Source organism: Rhinoraja longicauda, chromosome 7 (assembly GCF_053455715.1).
Source record: "Rhinoraja longicauda isolate Sanriku21f chromosome 7, sRhiLon1.1, whole genome shotgun sequence".
Taxonomy (NCBI): Eukaryota; Metazoa; Chordata; class Chondrichthyes; order Rajiformes; family Arhynchobatidae; genus Rhinoraja; species Rhinoraja longicauda.
In genome coordinates, this window is record NC_135959.1 from 52,723,260 (window position 1) to 52,742,915 (window position 19,656).

Sequence of the window (19,656 nt, forward strand, 5' to 3'; positions counted from 1 at the left end):
TTTCGCATCCTGTTTCGGAAATGCAGAGGCTAAACTGAATGTTCAATCCGTAAGCAAATTTGTTTATCTGGGAGAAAATAAACTAGTTTAAAAGAGTTTAAAAGTGCTTGTTCCATGCACGCAATTTGGCCACAACGAGATGCAATATTTCTGCATGGTGTTGATTTTGCCAGACAATAAAAGTGTCATTGGAGAATAATGTTTTTAGGGTCTGGAACTCTTGGGGGTTCATGCTCCCAGAAATATAGCAGGGGTCAGTTGCTGCTTGCCAGCATAAAGATATTCAAGTCAAGTCAATTTTATGTGTATAGCACATTTAAAAACAACCCACGTTGACCAAAGTGCTGTACATCTGATTAGGTACTAAGGAAAAAAATGAAACATACAGCAAACATAACAGCACATACAAAACAGTTCACAGCGCCTCCTCAATGAGCCTCAAACGCTAGGGAGTAGAAGTAGGTTTTGAGCCTGGAAGAAGTAGGTTTTGAGCCTGGTAACAGGTACAGCCATCAAGGTTATCTGTTTCATCTGCAACTCCAAGGGCTATCACCAGTACCTCCTTTTCATCACAAACAGAATGTCCAAGCAGCATTATTGCAGTTATGATAACTGATAGGCACACTGATAAATTGCCTTGGAGTAAAAGAGTATGGAAACAGGTCGTTCAGTTCAACTTGTCCATGCGACCAAGTTTATACTGGTGGGTAAGGAAAAGCAGCGCCTTTACCACCTTAGACAGCTGAGGAAATTCAGAGTGTCTCTGAGGATCCTTCATTGCTTCTACTCTGGGGCTGTAGAGAGCATCCTGTCCGGCAACATTACAGTCTGGTTTGGGAACAGTGCCCAGGACAGGATGGCCCTGCAGAGAGTAGTGCGTTTGGCAGAACGCACCATGGGAACTACACTCGTCCCCCTGCAGGACCTATACATCAGGAGGTGCAGATCCAGAGCAAGCAAGATTATGAGGGACCCCTGCCACCCCAGTAACGGACTGTTCCAGATGCTACGGTCAGGCAAACGCCTCCGTCAGATGCTACGGTCAGGCAAACGCTGTGAAAACGGAGAGGATGAGACGGAGTTTCTTCCCACAGGCCATCAGGACTGTCAACTTTTATAACTCCAGAGACTAATTTTTTGTCTACACTATAGTAACTTATTAACTTTATTTATAGGCTGTAACTGTAATTCTTTTTTGTGCACAATCCGCAGGCATTGCCACTTTCATTTCACTGCACATCGTGTATGTGTATGTGACAAATAAACTTGACTTGACTTGACTTTAGAGATACAGTGTGGATCAGGCCATCTGACCCACTGAGTCCACGCTGACCAGGGATCACCTCGTACATTAACACTATCCTACACACGAGGGACAATGTACAATTTTACCGAAGCCAATTAACCTACAAATCTGTACGTCTTTGGAGAAAACCCACGCAGTCACAGGGAGAATGTACAAACTCCGTACAGATAGCATCCGTAGTCTGGATCGAACCTGGGTCTCTGGGACTGTAAGGCAGCAACTCTACTGCTGTGCCGTCACTAATGTTGTCTATTTTGTCTACCCCATTTGCCAGCGTTTCACCTCTACCCTTCTAAAATGTATCTAACCATGTGCCTCTCCTAATGTCTTTAAAACCTTGTAATTGAACCTATCTCTATCTATTCCACTGGCAGCTCGTTCCATGCACTCACCACCCTCTATATGAATATGTTTTCCATCGGCTTCACTTGAAATCGTTTCCTTCTCACCTTAAATGAATGCCCTCTAGTTTTAGACTCCAACACCCTGTGAAAAAGACTGGGAACATTCACCTTCTTTTGATTCCTCTTCTCCCAATATTGTAGGCATTCCAATTGAAAAGTAAAGTTCTGGGCTTTTTCCCAACCCTGTTTCTGATATGATCTGAGCTCTTTGTGGAAATCATGGATGATGGACATAGCCCACATTGACACCTGACTTCCCCAAGACATGGTAGAATATAAAATTAGGACATAACAAGGTTCCAACCCATTTCCTGGGTCCACAAAGGACAATTACCAGGACACTCCTGCAAATCTACAAATGTAATTTTAATATTCATTTAATGGTCAATCTTTCTGACCAAAGCACAAACATTAAGGGCCGCATTGCAATATCTTTAATAACAAACATGGCAAAGCTAATGTACAGAATGGCACCAGGAAAAACAGATCAGGAAATAATAAATTTAAACACAACATAAAATCAGACATATCTTCAGCTATTTCTCTTTTATCTTACATTTTTTGCAACTACAGAATTTTGATTTTGCTAGAGAGGAAAGTGAGGTACTTTGACTGTATTTCCCTGTATCCTTTATACAATGTAGGAGTGTTCTTATCACCAGATCATACTTAATACAAAATTAATAATATTACTGTGAAGAACAGAAATCATGGGTATGTTAGCCTAGTGGTTTGGAGATTGGAAAAGAAAAATAGGTTGTAGATTCAGATGTGTGCATGTGCGTGCGTGTGTGTATTAACCGATATTGTGAAGTAGTTTGCGTTGAGTCTGAGAAAAGAAAAGAGCCATCTTTGGGTCTTCTGGCCCCACAATGGGGACAGGACCATTCTCATAGAGCCATACAGTGTGGAAACAGGTCCATCGACCCAACTTGCCCATGATGACCAACATGCCCTATCTACACGAGTCCCACCTGCCTGCTTTTGGCCCGTATCCCTCTAAACCTCTCCTATTCCTGTATCTGTCGAAATGTTTCTTAAGCATTGAGATAGTTCCGGCTCCTGACATTTATTTCACTAAAAATCTTCTGAAAGTCTATGAGCCTTCTCCTTCTCATTCTCCTATCTCCCTCTCCCCTTTGCAACTAAGGGAGTATGCCTTTAAGAACTGATGCCACATGACATGGGTACAGAAAGGTGAAGGCACCTGTGCTAAACTGAGTGAACTTGTGCCATCAGCAAACATGTAACCCCTTTGTTAGTGCTTATTTGGTGGGGTAAAGCACTCCAACTCTGTCATATGAATTTTAGAGCAATTTTACAATTTAATGAGGGGGATCCAATTTTAACACCGCTGCAAAGCCGTTTTAAGATACCAAGAAATAAGTGAAATCCAATTTCTAGCCATATTTTCTGGTTCCTTCTTGTCTTCCAACATTTTTATATTTGTATCTCTAATAGTCCCCCTGGGTCTGTATACTCATATTATATCTTTTGAGCGCAACTTTAATAATTAATAAATATATATGGCTGGGATCAATTGTGGAACGCACACAAATATAGAACTATCATACCTGAAATAAATGTATTTCCTGTCCCCATATTTATTTCATTACTTGAGTAGAAAAGTAGCTCATGCTGTGAGCCTAAAGCAAATGTTAATGTGCAGTTTAAAGCCAAGAGTACATTTAATGACATTTTTCCAGGAGGGAAGATTAAAATGCCTTCATGCCTTCATGTTCATGCAGACTACAGGTTCAGTCAGTAATTGTTTCAGATAGAGAAGTTTCAAGGATGCAGAATTGGATTCAAAGACAGTCAGATACTAAAAGGAATAAAAATTAAAGAACTTCACAAAAGATGTGTAGGAAGGAACTGCAGATGTTGGTTTACAATGACGATAGACACAAAATCCTGGAGTTTATTAATCGTTTATTAATCGTGATAAAGAAGAATGGAGCAACACAGTTGGACAGCGGTAAAGTTGCTGCCTTGCAGCGCCAGAGACCTGGGTTCGATCCTGACTATGGGTGCTGTCCGTACGGAGTTTGTACGTTCTCCCCTTGACCGCGTGGGTTTTCACTTTCAGTTTCCTCCCACACTCCAAAGATGCACAAGTTTGTAGGTTAATTTGGTTTCAGTAAAAATTGTAAAATTATCCCTAGAGTGTAGGATATTGTTAGTTGACAGGGATCGCTGGTCGGTATGCACTCAATTGGCCGAAGGGCCTGTTTCCACGCTGTATCTCTTCTATTCTAAAGCTAAATCTGTTCCACTCCTGTTGTTGTGAAAGGCATGCAACAGCTCCCTCTAGTGTCTATATTTGGATTATATTTTGAATTTCATTTGCTATTTTAACTTTATTTGAAATCTTCCCTTGATGTAATGTATTAATGTAATGTAAGAAAAGGCCTACAGTATGAAAAGCTTAAATGTACCATAGTTGCAGCGTGCAAGAAAATTGAACCAATGTCAAACGTCTCTTTAACATTCTCTATTGCGACATGTATTTTAAACAGATTAACATTATGTGAATATTTACTTCTAAATCCAGAGTTTTGCGGTGGCACAGTGACACAGCCCTGCTTGCGACTGCGGATATCCAGACCAGACCAACCCATCCCAAAGAGGCGGAAAGACTCTAAGGGGAGTAAAAGACACCTGTGGCTGACGAGGGAAGTCAAGGACAGCATAAAAATTAAGGAGAGGAAGTATAACATAGCAAAGAACAGTGGGAAGACAGAGGATTGGGACTCTTTTAAAGAGCAACAAAAGTTAACTAAAAAGGCAATACGGGGAGAAAAGATGAGGTACGAGGGTAAACTAGCCAATAATATAAAGGAGGATAGCAAAAGTTTTCTTAGGTACGTGAAGAGGAAAAAAATAGTCAAGGCAAATGTGGGTCCCTTGAAGACAGAAGCAGGGGAATTTATTATGGGGAACAAAGAAATGGCAGACGAGTTAAACCGTTACTTTGGATCTGTGTTTACTGAGGAGGATACACACAATCTCCCAAATGTTCTAGGGGCCGGAGAACCTAGGGTGATGGAGGAACTGAAGGAAATCCACATTAGGCAGGAAATGGTTTTGGGTAGACTGATGGGACAGAAGGCTGATAAATCCCCAGGGCCTGATGGTCTGCATCCCAGGGTACTTAAGGAGGTGGCTCTAGAAATAGTGGAAGCATTGGAGATCATTTTTCAATGTTCTATAGATTCAGGATCAGTTCCTGTGGATTGGAGGATAGCAAATGTTATCCCACTTTTTAAGAAAGGAGGGAGAGAGAAAACGGGTAATTATAGACCAGTTAGTCTGACATCAGTGGTGGGGAAGATGCTGGAGTCAATTATAAAAGACGAAATTGCTGAGCATTTGGATAGCAGTAACAGGATCATTCCGAGTCAGCATGGATTTATGAAGGGGAAATCATGCTTGACAAATCTACTGGAATTTTTTGAGGATGTAACTAGGAAAATTGACAGGGGAGAGTCAGTGGATGTGGTGTACCTCGACTTTCAGAAAGCCTTCGACAAGGTCCCACATAGGAGATTAGTGGGCAAAATTAGAGCACATGGTATTGGGGGTAGGGTACTGACATGGATAGAAAATTGGTTGACAGACAGAAAGCAAAGAGTGGGGATAAATGGGTCCCTTTCGGAATGGGAGGCAGTGACCAGTGGGGTACCGCAAGGTTCGGTGCTGGGACCCCAGCTATTTACGATATACATTAATGACTTAGATGAAGGGATTAAAAGTACCATTAGCAAATTTGCAGATGATACTAAGCTGGGGGGTAGTGTGAATTGTGAGGAAGATGCAATAAGGCTGCAGGGTGACTTGGACAGGTTGTGTGAGTGGGCGGATACATGGCAGATGCAGTTTAATGTAGATAAGTGTGAGGTTATTCACTTTGGAAGTAAGAATAGAAAGGCAGATTATTATCTGGATGGTGTCAAGTTAGGAAGAGGGGATGTTCAACGAGATATGGGTGTCCTAGTGCATCAGTCACTGAAAGGAAGCATGCAGGTACAGCAGGCAGTGAAGAAAGCCGTTGGAATGTTGGCCTTCGTAACAAGAGGAGTTGAGTATAGGAGCAAAGAGGTCCTTCTACAGTTGTACCGGGCCCTGGTGAGACCGCACCTGGAGTACTGTGTGCAGTTTTGGTCTCCAAATTTGAGGAAGGATATTCTTGCTATTGAGGGCGTGCAGCGTAGGTTCACTAGGTTGATTCCTGGAATGGCGGGACTGTCGTATGTTGAAAGGCTGGAGCAATTAGGCTTGTGTACACTGGAATTTAGAAGGATGAGGGGGGATCTTATTGAAACGTATAAGATAATTAGGGGATTGGACACATTAGAGGCAGGAAACATGTTCCCAATATTGGGGGAGTCCAGAACAAGGGGCCACAGTTTAAGAATAAGGGGTAGGCCATTTAGAACGGAGATGAGGAAGAACTTTTTCAGTCAGAGAGTGGTGAAGGTGTGGAATTCTCTGCCTCAGAAGGCAGTGGAGGCCAGTTCGTTGGATGCTTTCAAGAGAGAGCTGGATAGAGCTCTTAAGGATAGCGGAGTGAGGGGGTATGGGGAGAAGGCAGGAACGGGGTACTGATTGAGAGTGATCAGCCATGATCGCATTGAATGGCGGTGCTGGCTCGAAGGGCTGAATGGCCTACTCCTGCACCTATTGTCTATTGTCTATCATGAATGACTGCTCACTGAGGCTTTTCCCTGGTGGCATCAAGGCCATCCACCCAGCAACTAATGCTGCCCTGGCCTGGATATCTACCCTTGACCTACAACTTTAGGCTGTGCACGCCATACACAAGAGGATGAAGAAGAAGTGGCACAGCTGGTAGAGTTGCTGCCTCACTGCACCAGAGACCCGGGTTCAATCCTGACTTCAGGTACTGACTGTGTGGAGTTCTCCCAGCGACTGCATGTTTTTTTGGGGTGCTCCAGTTTCCTCGCACATCACAAAAACATGGGGGTTAGTAGTTTAATTGGCTTCTGTAAATTACCCCCAGTGTCTTGGGAGTAGATGCAAAAGTGTGATAACATAAAACTATTGTGAATGGGTGATCGATGGTCGGCGTGGACTGGGTGAGCCAAAGGGCCTGCTTCCAAGCTGTATCGTTCAATTCATCAATTTGAAGATTTATGGTTTCAGAGGAAGGGTCTGAGGAAGGGTTCCGACCCAAAACATCACCCATCCTTTTTCTCCAGAGATGCTGCCTGACCCGTTGAGTTACTCCACCATGTGTATCTCAAGGGTTTTAGAGAATGATTTCAAACCTGCTACAAATGTATTTCGTGGGAGAATGCGTGTACTGAATAAGTTCTTTCTGCCAAATTAAAGGGGGTAGTCTTTTGAAAGATACAAAATGGAAAAAGGCCCTTCAGCTCACCCACCAAATTCAAGCCAACCATCGACCAATTAGCGTACAAACCTGCACATCTTTGAGATGTGGGAGAAAACTGGAGCACCCGGGGAAAACCCATGCGGCCACAGGGAGAACATGAAAACTCCACGCAGACAGCACCTGAGGTCAGGACCAAACTTAGGTCTCTGATGCTGTGAGGAAGCATCTCTACCCGCTGCACCATTATGCCTCCCTAGTCTTCCAAAATGTATTTTTTGCCTCATTTCTTGGTGAAATTTGGTGTTGGTGGGAGAGAACAGTTTATGGGGATTTTGTTTAATGTGTTTCATAATTGTGTGGAAATTATTAGGAGAATTGTCTGGGAAAGACCTATCGGTTCATACAGAATGAAGAGTTTAATTTAGTTAAGTTTAGTTTAGTTTAGTTTAGTTTAGTTTAGTTTAGTTTAGAGATACAACATGGAGACAGGCCCTTCAGCCCAGAGTCCGTACCCACCAGCGATCCCCGCACATTAACACTACCATACACACACTAGGAACAATTTACATTTATACCAACCTAATTAACCTGCAAACCTGTGCGTCTTTGAAGTACGGGAGGAAACCAGAGATCTCGGATTAAACCCACGCAGGTCATGGAGAGAATGTACAAACTCCATACAGACAGCACCTGTAGTCAGGATCAAACCCGGGCCTCTGGCGCTGTCAGGCAGTAGCTCTACCACTACTCCCCCCAAGAGATTGAACACAACCCCCAATTATCTTGCTGTTCCAATTGTAAGTGTTAATTCTACTCTTACACTGACAGGGTGGCTCAAGTCAACTTGCTGTTATCTCTCTGCTTATGTAATGTTTCATAAAGAATTGAAAGAAATAGGCAAAAAAAGAACCCCAGAGTCAAACCTCAAGATCACTTCTCATTTATTAGAAACATAGAAAATAGGTGCAGGAGGAGGCCATTCGGCCCTTCGAGCCTGCACCGCCATTCAATGTGATCATGGCTGATCATCCAGCTCAGTAGCCTGTACCTGCCTTCTCTCCATACCCCCTGATCCCTTTAGCCACAAGGGCCACATCTAACTCCCTCTTAAATATAGCCAATGAACTGGCCTCAACTACCTTCTGTGGCAGAGAATTCCACAGACTCACCACTCTCTGTGTGAAGAAATGTTTTCTCATCTCGGTCCTAAAAGACTTCCCCCTTATCCTTAAGCTGTGACCCCTGGTTCTGGACTTCCCCAACATCGGGAACAATCTTCCCGCATCTAGCCTCTCCAACTCCTTAAGAATTTTATATGTTTCAATAAGATCCCCCCTCAGTCTTCTAAATTCCAGCGAGTATAAGCCTAGTCTATCCAGTCTTTCTTCATATGAAAGTCCTGCCATCCCAGGGATCAATCTGGTGAACCTTCTCTGTATTCCCTCTAAGGCTAGAATGTCTTTCCTGTAGGCATACTGGTGGTGGATACTGCAGTTAACATTCCGCATCTTCTTTGCACAGTTAAAAATTCAGATATGCTTACACAGTTGTACTTGAATAAATGAAACAGACATGAGTTTTCATCCTCATAAAAAGAATGACATTTTCTTGTACAATGGGCTCCTGCCCCAGGCATTCCACATAACAAAGCCATGGTGGCAGACCCATGCTAAAGCTGGATTCTAGTTTATTGCCATTATGTAGAATTTCAATAGGAAACTGCAACTATTGGTCTTACTACTTGTCTCTGTTTCCTGACACACCAAAACAAGGCCACATTTCACTGGCATCTCTTACATTTAATCACATACTGATACATTCATTAACAGCCTTCAGAACCTGCCTTAAGTGTTGTGATAATTCCTACTGATTTATTATGTGCACTTAATGGGCCATTGTTTACAGTTAAAATAAATCTAACTTTGTATCTTCAGTAAAATATGGTAAACAAATATTAAAAGACCCACTAAGAGGGACGTATATTATCACGTTGACCTGGCCATTTGGATTCAGAACAGCCTTGCTCATAGAAGACAGAAGGTTATGGTGGAATGACAATATTCAGGCTGGATGTTTGTGGCCAGTGGAGCTTTGCAGGGATCTGTGCTGGAACCTCTGTTGTCTGTATGCACATGAATGATCTGGGCATAAATGTAAAAGACACAAAATGCTGGAGTAACTCAGCAGGTCAGGCAGCATCTCTGGAGAGAAGGAATGGGTGACGTTTCAGGTCTAGATCCTTCTTCAGATTGAGTCTGAAGAAGGGTCTCGACCCGAAACGTCACCCATTCCTTTTCTCCAGAGATGCTGCCTGTCCCGCTGAGTTACTCCGGAATTTTGTGTCTATCTTCGGTTTAAACCAGAATCTACAGTTCCTTCCTACACTTCCTGGACATAAATGTAGATGGATTTGTAAGTTTGCAGTCGACACCAAGATTGCTGGAGTTACGCACATTGAGGAAGGCTGTCAAAGTATACAGCAGGATATAGATTTACAACACGAATGGGTGGAGAAATGATAGTTGGGGGTTTAATCTGAGCAAGTCATGATACAACTCTGTAAGAATTCGAAAAAAGACAAAGTGCTGGAGTAACTCAGTGGGTCAAGCAACATTGCTGGAGAACATGGATCAGTGACATTTCGGGATGGGACCCTTCTTTAGACTGATTGTGGTTGGTGGAGGAGAAAGCTGGAAGAGAGGAGGGTACGACAAAGCCTGGCACATGATGAGGGGAGACTTCTTAGTCGACACAGGAGACAACTTTGCAGATGACACTAAAGTGGTGATACTGCAGATGGTGACGATGGTTGTCAAAAGAGCCCGTTCCTGTGCTGTACTTATCTTTGTTCTATGTTCAGTTGCAATCTAATTAACACCCCTCATTTTTTTCCAGAAAGATTCTTTCCTGATTCTTTCTTCCAGTGCACCTTATTGGATTATAACTTAAATCTCGTTCATCTAAAGATGAGAAGCGGCATTTTCTAACCTGAAGATGAACTGCTGATGTGTCGGGGAGTTCCTCGGTGCATCTGTGGATTAAATGAAAATAGCGATCTGGCAGCTGAAACAGGAGTCTCCAAAGTGGCAGGTACTAGCTGACAATGTCACGGCTATCAGCTCTCCCGATTTTGATAACCAGACACTGGCTGTTTCACGTGGGAGAATGGTCTGATACCTGATGAGGTCTCGAGAGATCACATTGGGTCAAGCCACAAAAGATAATCAGATTTATGTTGACCTTTCTTTTGGAACCAGCATGGAAATTTTCCAGAAGGCAAGGTATAATAAAGCTGAAGAACTATGGAGACCTCTTCATTGCCAATGAAGGTCGACATCCCTTCGACATTGATGGCAGGCCAGTACTGAATGGAAATAAATTGAAATTGAATAACATAGGTTTAAGGTGAAGGGAAAAGAGGGGTAACTTTTTCACACAAAGGTTGGTGGGTGTATGGAACGAGCTGTCGGAAGAGATAGTTGAGGCAGGTACTATTGCAATGTTTAAGAAATAATTAGACAGGTACATGAATAGGGCAGGTTTAGAGGGATATGGGCCAAAGGCAGGCAGGTGGGACAAGTGTAGATGGGACACGTATGGGCAAGTTGGACGAAAAGGGCTGTTTCCACACTGTATGACTCTATGACTATGACTCATCAGAAATAAATCATAAAACATAATCAGATTGCTTCCAGTGTAAACTGTGGCCAAAATTGCTATCTAATAAGTATCCCAAACCAAATTACAAATAGAATATAATCAAATAGAAAAATTAAAACTAAAGCATTATATGTTGTGGCAAACAATGCAGTCGTTTATATTTATAACATTCTGACCAAAACTGATTGTTACCATCATTCTTCATCAAAATTCAACTATTCGTGTCAAACCAAAGTATTTAATTATTGAAGGTAGACACAAAATGCTGGAATAACTCAGGGGGTCAGGCAGCATTTCTGGAGAGAAGGAATGGGTGACGTTTCGGGTCGAGACCCTTCTTCAGACTGATCACATGGGAGGGGCAGGACAAAGATAGGATGTAGGAGGAGACGGGAAGACTAGTGGGAGAACTGGGAAGGGGGAGGGGAAAGAGAGGGACAGAGGAACTATCTGAAGTTAGAGAAGTCAATGTTCATACTGCTGGGGTGTAAACTGCCCAAGCGAAATATAAGATGCTGTTCGTCCAATTTGCGCTGGGCCTCACTATGACAATGGAGGAGGCCCAGGACAGAAAGGTCAGACTGGGAATGGGAGGGGGAGTTGAAGTGCTGAGCCACTCAGAGATCGGGTTGGTTAAGGCGGACTGAGCGAATGTGTTGAGTGAAACAATCGCCGAGCCTGCGTTTTGTCTCGCTGATGTAGAGAAGTTGACATCTGGAACAGCGGATACAATAGATGAAGTTGGAGGAGGTGCAGGTGAACCTGCCTCACCTGGAAAGACTGTTTGCATCCTTGGATGGATTCGAGGGGGGAGGTAAAGGGACAGGTGTTGTATCTCCTGTGGTTGCAGGGGAAAGTACCTGGGGAGGGGGTGGTTTGGGTGGGAAGGGACGTGTGGACCAGGGAGTTATGGAGGGAACGGTCTCTGTGGAAAGCAGAAATCGGTGGAGATGGGAAGATGTGGCCAGTAGTGGGATCCCGTTGGAGGTGGCGGAAATGTTGGAGGATAATTAGGTAGTTGCTGATGTGGTTTGTGAACATGCTTGAGCATTGGAGGCTGCTCTCTGAGCTTTGATTACACACATATGAATTGTTAGCAGGCCATCATTCATACCTAAGTGCAAATCACACACTGTTCTTTTGTTAAACATTATCGAGAGAGAAAAATCCAGCCTTACTTTACTCTGCTCGTGGAATTCGCTGTCAAGATTTATTTTAAATCACAAAGTTTGATGACTTGAAGGTTAATTGACAGTAGGCTCCATTGTTAATTCTTGAGTGTCCTACATTAGTCTTTCGTTTTAACTTGCCATGTAACAATTAATTCTGACAGGACTCGTGCAGTACAAATTAAGCGAGCAGGAAAAGTATTGCTGGTGTGTAGTGGTGGGTGAAGAAAGGAGCAAATTATGACTGGGTCTCTTCTGGGTCAGTCGCCACTTCATTGTGAAAAACATAAGTGACTATCCGAGCTGGCACATGGCAAATGCTCACTTGATGTATTGTAATTTTACATTACACCAGCATTTGTGGGCATGAGCACATCCAGCCATTGTTTCCTGCTGATAGGACCATCACGTCAAGATTGACATTAGCAATCTGATTATCCCTAGTGGGCCAATTTGGAAATGAAGCTGAATTCACACCTGACCAAGCTGAACGTTAGATGGCACTGTTCACTAGCAATTTGAGCCCAGAATAACAAATTCCAATGGGCAATAATCGCAGTCAAACTCTTTGGGCATACCAGAGTTTACCTTCACTGAGGATTTAATTTTTCAGCTGAATTACCTGTCTCAGGATAGTCAATTAGATGTCACCAGGATGGAAAGGTAACAAGAATAAAAAGATTCAATACAGCTTTATACAAATAAGTAACCTTGAAATGTAGATGACAAGAATTGATTTCCATGAGCAACTTCACCTCTTCAAAGCATTGTCTTGAACTCTCAAAATCCCTTTCTCCAATCCAATGGACCCACAGACTGTAGCTCGGTACATGTGACACTAAAGTACCACTGAACAGACTTTCATCATTTGCTTCAGTCCCACCAACCCCACCAAGGGGTTACGGGGAGAAGGCAGGAGAATGGGGTTGAGGGGGAAAGACAGATCAGCCTTGATTGAATGGCAGAAGAGACTTGATGGGCCGAATGGCCTGATTCTGCTTCTATAACATATGAAATGAAGTCGGCATGAGCTTGCAAACGCCTCTGTTCATACAATTCTTATGGAATTGAGACACAAGAGATTCCGATGCTGTAATCTGGAGCAAGAAACAAACTGCTGGAGGAACTCAGTGGGCCAGCACCATCTGTGGAAGCAGAAGGATGGTCAACACTCCGGGTCAAGACCTTGAACAATAAAATTATATCTTTATATGAATATTACTTCTCCTTGCTCTTCTTACAAGAACCTTTGATCTTCAGTACTAAACTTCAGCTTCTTCCCTCAATTACTCTGCTGGGGGGATTGTTTCTGGAATGAGGTGTTCCCACTCAAGATGGACATGGGAAGAGTATCTTCTCTCAGAGATTTGGGAATCTTTGAAATGTGTTACCCCAAAGGGCAATGGAGGCTGTATTATTGAATAAATTCAAAGCTGAGATGGATAGATTTTCAATCAAAAAGGTTATGCAGAATAGGCAGGAAATGTGATCAATATGAGTTATCATCTCTGATTTTATACACTGGCAAAAGTAGCATGCAGCAAAAGCTTTTCACTGTACTCCGGTACATATGACGATAAACGGCTTGATATGCTTTTTTTATGTTCTATTATTTTTTGCCATTCTGCTTATGTTAGGCGGTTTAAATTTCCTATAGATCGCTCTCTTCTTTTCACTAAACTAAATCCTTTGCCACTTACTTACCCTTGATGTGAGTACAAGGGGCAGGTGGAGCTCATCCCATCAGCACGGCTCCTTCCATTAAGTTACACATAGCAGCACGGAAACAGGCCCTTCGGCCCACTGAGTCCACATCGACCCGCGTTCACCCGTACACTAGTTCAATCCTACACTCTAGGGACAATTTATAGAGGCTAATTAACCTACAAACCTGTACGTCTTTGGGGTGGGGGAGGAAACCGGAGCAGCCACGCAGTCACAGGAAGAAGATACATACTCTGAACGGTCAGCACCAATAGTCAGGATCAAACCCAGGTCTCCTATCCCAGAAATGTGCCAGGGTCCCTCAAAAATGACTCTCTTTTCCACATCAAACCATTACTGTAGCCACAAGCTAATTCCCCTCATCAATTTATTCACAAAATGCTGGAGAAACTCAGCAGGTCAGGCAGCATCTCGGGAGAGAAGGAATGGGTGACGTTTCGGGTCGAGACCCTTCTTCAGACTGACCCTCATCAATTTGTTTGTAGCACAGCTCACACACAACTAGGGCAATAATCCAAAAAGGAAAAATAACTCCGTCATATTCAGTGCAGAATTATGCAGATATATATAATCTGTGTAAGAGATCAAGTGTAAGAGGACCAATGAATGGAAATGTAAGTGCTGAGTAATATTTCCCAGAGGTATTTCACAAATAATTGCAAATATTCAGCAATATATCTCTATTGTCTGTATCAGTAAGCCACCATTTGTCAAGTTCAGGCACAGATTAATGGAGGTCTCCATAACAATTCTCTTAATTTCTGTTGTACGTAACCACAAAGAGCCTGAGAAAAATAATCTCTATGGAGCTACCAACGATGAATAAGAATGTTCCATTTCTATCAACTTGGACAGAGGAAGTTAGAACAAGATGCCTGAGTAATCACATTTGTATTATCTTGCAGTGACAGTGGTAAATACTTTAACACTTAGTAGGCATTGCAAAGTTTGAACTTCTCCCACAAGTTTTATCAGAAACCAATTTTAAATGTATTTCTTATTATGGATGGTGATGTACTGGGTCAATTGAAACATTCAGTATTAAGGAGGAGAATACTTGGGTGCAGATAGAGAAAAAATGCTGGAGTAACTCCATGGGTCAGGCAGCACCTCTGGAGAAAACATAGAAACATAGAAAATAGGTGCAGGAGGAGGCAATTCGGCCCTTCGAGCCAGCATCGCCATTCATTGTGATCATGGCTGATCGTCCCCAAGCAATAACCCGTGCCTGCCTTCTCCCCATATCCCTTGATCCCACTAGCCCCCTAGAGCTCTATCTAACTCTCTCTTAAATCCATCCAGTGATTTGGCTTCCACTGCCCTCTGTGACAGAGAATTCCACAAATTCACAACTCTCTGGGTGAAAATGATTTTTCTCACCTCAGTTTAAAATGGCCTCCCCTTTATTCTAAGACTGTGGCCCCTGGTTCTGGACTCGCCCAACATTGGGAAAAATTTTCCTGCATCTAGCTTGTCCAGTCCTTTTATAATTTTAGGTTTCTATAAGATCCCCTCTCATCCATAACCTCCCCCCTCCTCTACCGCCCCCCCCCCCCCCCCCCCCCCTCCCTCCTCTCCTGGGAACAGACATTGCGACCTCCTCAATTCACTGTCGCACCGAACACCACTGCACCACCCAGCTCCGACATGCCCTGCAAGGAGTGGTTCGCCCTGAACCGGCTCCGCACAGGGGTCAGCCGGTTCAATGCCGCGCAGCAACGGGTGGTTGTTAGCAGCAGCAGCTGTTGCTGCTGTTGCTGCTGCTGCTGCTGCTGCTGCTGCTGCTGCTGCTGCTGCTGCTGCTGCTGCTGCTGCTGCTGCTGCTGCTGCTGCTGCTGCTGCTGCTGCTGCTGCTGCTGCTGCTGCTGCTGCTGCTGCTGCTGCTGCTGCTGCTGCTGCTGCTGCTGCTGCTGCTGCTGCTGCTGCTGCTGCTGCTGCTGCTGCTGCTGCTGCTGCTGCTGCTGCTGCTGCTGCTGCTGCTGCTGCTGCTGCTGCTGCTGCTGCTGCTGCTGCTGCTGCTGCTGCTGCTGCTGCTGCTGCTGCTGCTGCTGCTGCTGCTGCTGCTGCTGCTGCTGCTGCTGCTGCTGCTGCTGCTGCTGCTGCTGCTGCTGCTGCTGCTGCTGCTGCTGCTGCTGCTGCTGCTGCTGCTGCTGCTGCTGCTGCTGCTGCTGCTGCTGCTGCTGCTGCTGCTGCTGCTGCTGCTGCTGCTGCTGCTGCTGCTGCTGCTGCTGCTGCTGCTGCTGCTGCTGCTGCTGCTGCTGCTGCTGCTGCTGCTGCTGCTGCTGCTGCTGCTGCTGCTGCTGCTGCTGCTGCTGCTGCTGCTGCTGCTGCTGCTGCTGCTGCTGCTGCTGCTGCTGCTGCTGCTGCTGCTGCTGCTGCTGCTGCTGCTGCTGCTGCTGCTGCTGCTGCTGCTGCTGCTGCTGCTGCTGCTGCTGCTGCTGCTGCTGCTGCTGCTGCTGCTGCTGCTGCTGCTGCTGCTGCTGCTGCTGCTGCTGCTGCTGCTGCTGCTGCTGCTGCTGCTGCTGCTGCTGCTGCTGCTGCTGCTGCTGCTGCTGCTGCTGCTGCTGCTGCTGCTGCTGCTGCTGCTGCTGCTGCTGCTGCTGCTGCTGCTGCTGCTGCTGCTGCTGCTGCTGCTGCTGCTGCTGCTGCTGCTGCTGCTGCTGCTGCTGCTGCTGCTGCTGCTGCTGCTGCTGCTGCTGCTGCTGCTGCTGCTGCTGCTGCTGCTGCTGCTGCTGCTGCTGCTGCGTCCCAAATGGAAATGCTCGCCGCCCTCAAAACGCTCCCTTCTCCTCAAACACAGGTGTTCTTCTCTTCATCCATTACTTGCCCGCGGGTGGGCGTCTCTCCACCGCCCACGACCACGCCAAGGGGAGGAGGCTCATCCCTCCTTCAATCCACAAAATAACACTCTCACACTCCCTCACCTTCTTTTCTTCCACCGTCCCTTTTTTTTTGTTGCCCATTAAACATCATCACCATCTTTTTACAGGGGGGAGTGGAGGAACCCACCGGAAGCTGCGGCACCCACAGCACCCATGGCAACAGCGCTGTAGGCCGCAGGCTCCGGGTTGTTGTGAAAAAGGGAAATGATGCTGATGTTGAAAATTCCTGCATCAAGAAATCCTATTAATGTTCAAATTGTTATATTTTGTTATTCACATTTTAAAGTTTAATAAATCCCTTTTCTACTTGCTGTGCCCGTCAGCCGCCCATGCGCAGTAATACCTCCATGTTTGACGTCACAATGGAAACCCGACGGGCGGGAGGAGATAAGGGGGGGATGGAGTGGGTGAATGGGGTGTGGGAGGGGAAGGGGGGGAGTGGGTGGGGAAGAAGAGGGGTTGTGGGGATGGAGTGAGGGGGGGAGGGGAGGGTGCTAGACCAATGCAGAAAAAAAAACATTTAAAAGAAAATTTGCGATTTTTCCCAACATCACAATGGCAACCCAATGAGTTATGGGCCCTTGATCTAGCTTATATATATTATCTGCCAAGCATCTGCCCACTCACTCAACCTGTCCAGGTCACCCTGCAACCTCCTAACATCCTCTTCACAGTTTACACTGCTACCCAGCTTTGTGTCATCCGCAAACTTGCTAGTGTTGCTTCTAATTCCCTCTTCCAAATCATTAATATATATGGTAAACAGTTGCGGCCCCAACACCGAGCCTTGCGGCACTCTACTCGCCACTGCCAGTCATCCTGAAAAGGATCTGTTTACTCCTACTCTTTGCTTCCTGTCTGCCAACCAATTTTCTATCCATGTCAACTCCCTACCCCCAATACCATGTGCTCTAATTTTAGTCACCAATCTCCCGTGCGGGACCTCATCAAATGCTTTCTGAAAGTCTAGATACACTACATCCACTGGCTCCCCTTCATCCATTTTACTTGTCACGCCCTCAAAAAATTCCAGAAGATTAGTCGAGCATGATTTCCCTTTCTTAATCCATGCTGACTTGGACTTAACCTTTTACTGCCATCCAAATGCACCGTTATTACCTCTTTAATAATTGACTCCAGCATCTTTCCCACCACCGATGTCAGGCTAACTGGTCTGTAATTCCCCGTTTTCTCTCTCGCTCCTTTCTTGAAAAGTGGGATAACATTAGCTATCCTCCAATCCACAGGAACTGATCCTGAATCTATTGAACATTGGAAAATGATCACCAATGCGTCCACTATTTCTAGAGCCACCTCCCTGAGGACCCTGGGATGCAGACCATCAGGCCCAGGGGATTTATCATCCTTCAGTCCCATTAATCTACCCAATACTATTTCTCACCTAATGCAAATTTCTTTCAGTTCCTCTACCCCCCTAGATCCTCTGTCCTCCAGTACATCTGGGAGATTGATTGTGTCTTCCTTAGTGAAGACAGATCCGAAGTACCTGTTCAACTCTTCTGCCATTTCGTTGTTACCCATAATAATTTCACCCGTGTCTGCCTTCAAGGGACCCACATTTGTCTTTGCTACTCTTTTTCTCTTAACATATCTAAAGAAGCTTTTACTCTCCTTTATATTCTTGGCCAGCTTCCCCTCGTACTTCATCTTTTCAGCCCGTATTGTCCGTTTTGTTACCTTCTGTTGTCCTATGAAAGTTTCACAATCCTCTGGCTTCCGGCTACGCTTTGCTGTGTTATACATTTTTTCTTTTAGTTTTATTCCATCCCTAACTTCCCTTGTCAGCCACGGTTGCCTCCTACTCCCCTTAGAATCTTTCTTCCTTTTTGGAATGAAATGACCCTGCGTCTTCCGGATTATGCTCAGAAATTCCTGCCATTGCTGTTCCACTGTCAATCCTGCTAGGATCCGTTTCCAGTTTCCTTGGCCAGCTCCTCTCACATGCCTCCATAGTCCCCTTTGTTCAACTGCAACACTGACACTTACGATTTAACCTTCTCTTTCTTAAATTGCAGATTAAAACTAATCATATTATGATCACTACCTCCAAGCGGCTCCTTTACCTTGAGTTCTCTTAAAAGGAATAGGGTTGAAAACCTCCTTCAGGCGATTGATGGGTTTTGACCCAAAATGTCATGTATTCCTTTTCTCCAGGCTGACCCGCTGAGTTACTCTAACATTTTGTGTAAACCTTTGGTGTAAACTAGCAACTGCAGTTTCTTCCTACGTAATTAAACAGTTAGGTTTATCAGGCTAAGAAAGCACACCAATTCCACAGAATCCCACACCAATGACTTCTAATTTCGCACCAGGCAAATGATTGGTACCAATTTCTATGGATGCACTGTAGAATGCATGTTATCAGGATGCACCACAGCCGGTATGGGAACTCATCTGTCCACGACTGCAAGAAATTGCAGAAAGTTGTGAATACAACCCAGTCCACCACACAAATGAACCTCCTCACCATCTGATCATAACAAAACATTCAATCTTTAATCACTCTTTACAGAAGTCATTTGCAACCAAGTAATCTGTTGTTACCTGTATCTGTAATATGTAATATCTGTAATATGTAAGAACACCTGAATTTAAAAAAAATCCAATTTCTTTTCACTGCCTTGTAGAATGTATGTGTAAATAATGTATAATTTATGATTTTTTTTCTATGTGATCTATGTGCCTATGATGCTGCTGCTGCATGATTTTCATTGTACTTGCACCTCACCATACCTGCACATAAACAACAGACTAACTTGACTTGACTGTGTTTAACCCATTTTTCATTTAAATGCCTTTCTGCAGAGATTAATTGTCTCAGAAAATAGACTACAGGGCAGTTTATCTCCAAAGATGCCAAACAATCCCTTTCCTACATTCATTTCAGCATCTTTTTCATGAAGAAGTGTCCCGAACCAAAACATCACCTATCCCTGATCTCCAGAGATACTGCCTGACCCCCCGAGTTACTCCAGCACTGTGTCTATCCAATTAACCAAAAGCTTTTGTACTCTGAGAAAACATGGGATTTAGTATGAAGACATAAAATGTTGGATAGCACAGAACTTGCTACAGCTGAACGAGGGCAAGTCTGAAGTCATCCTATTTGGCCCCCCTGACTCCATCAAAG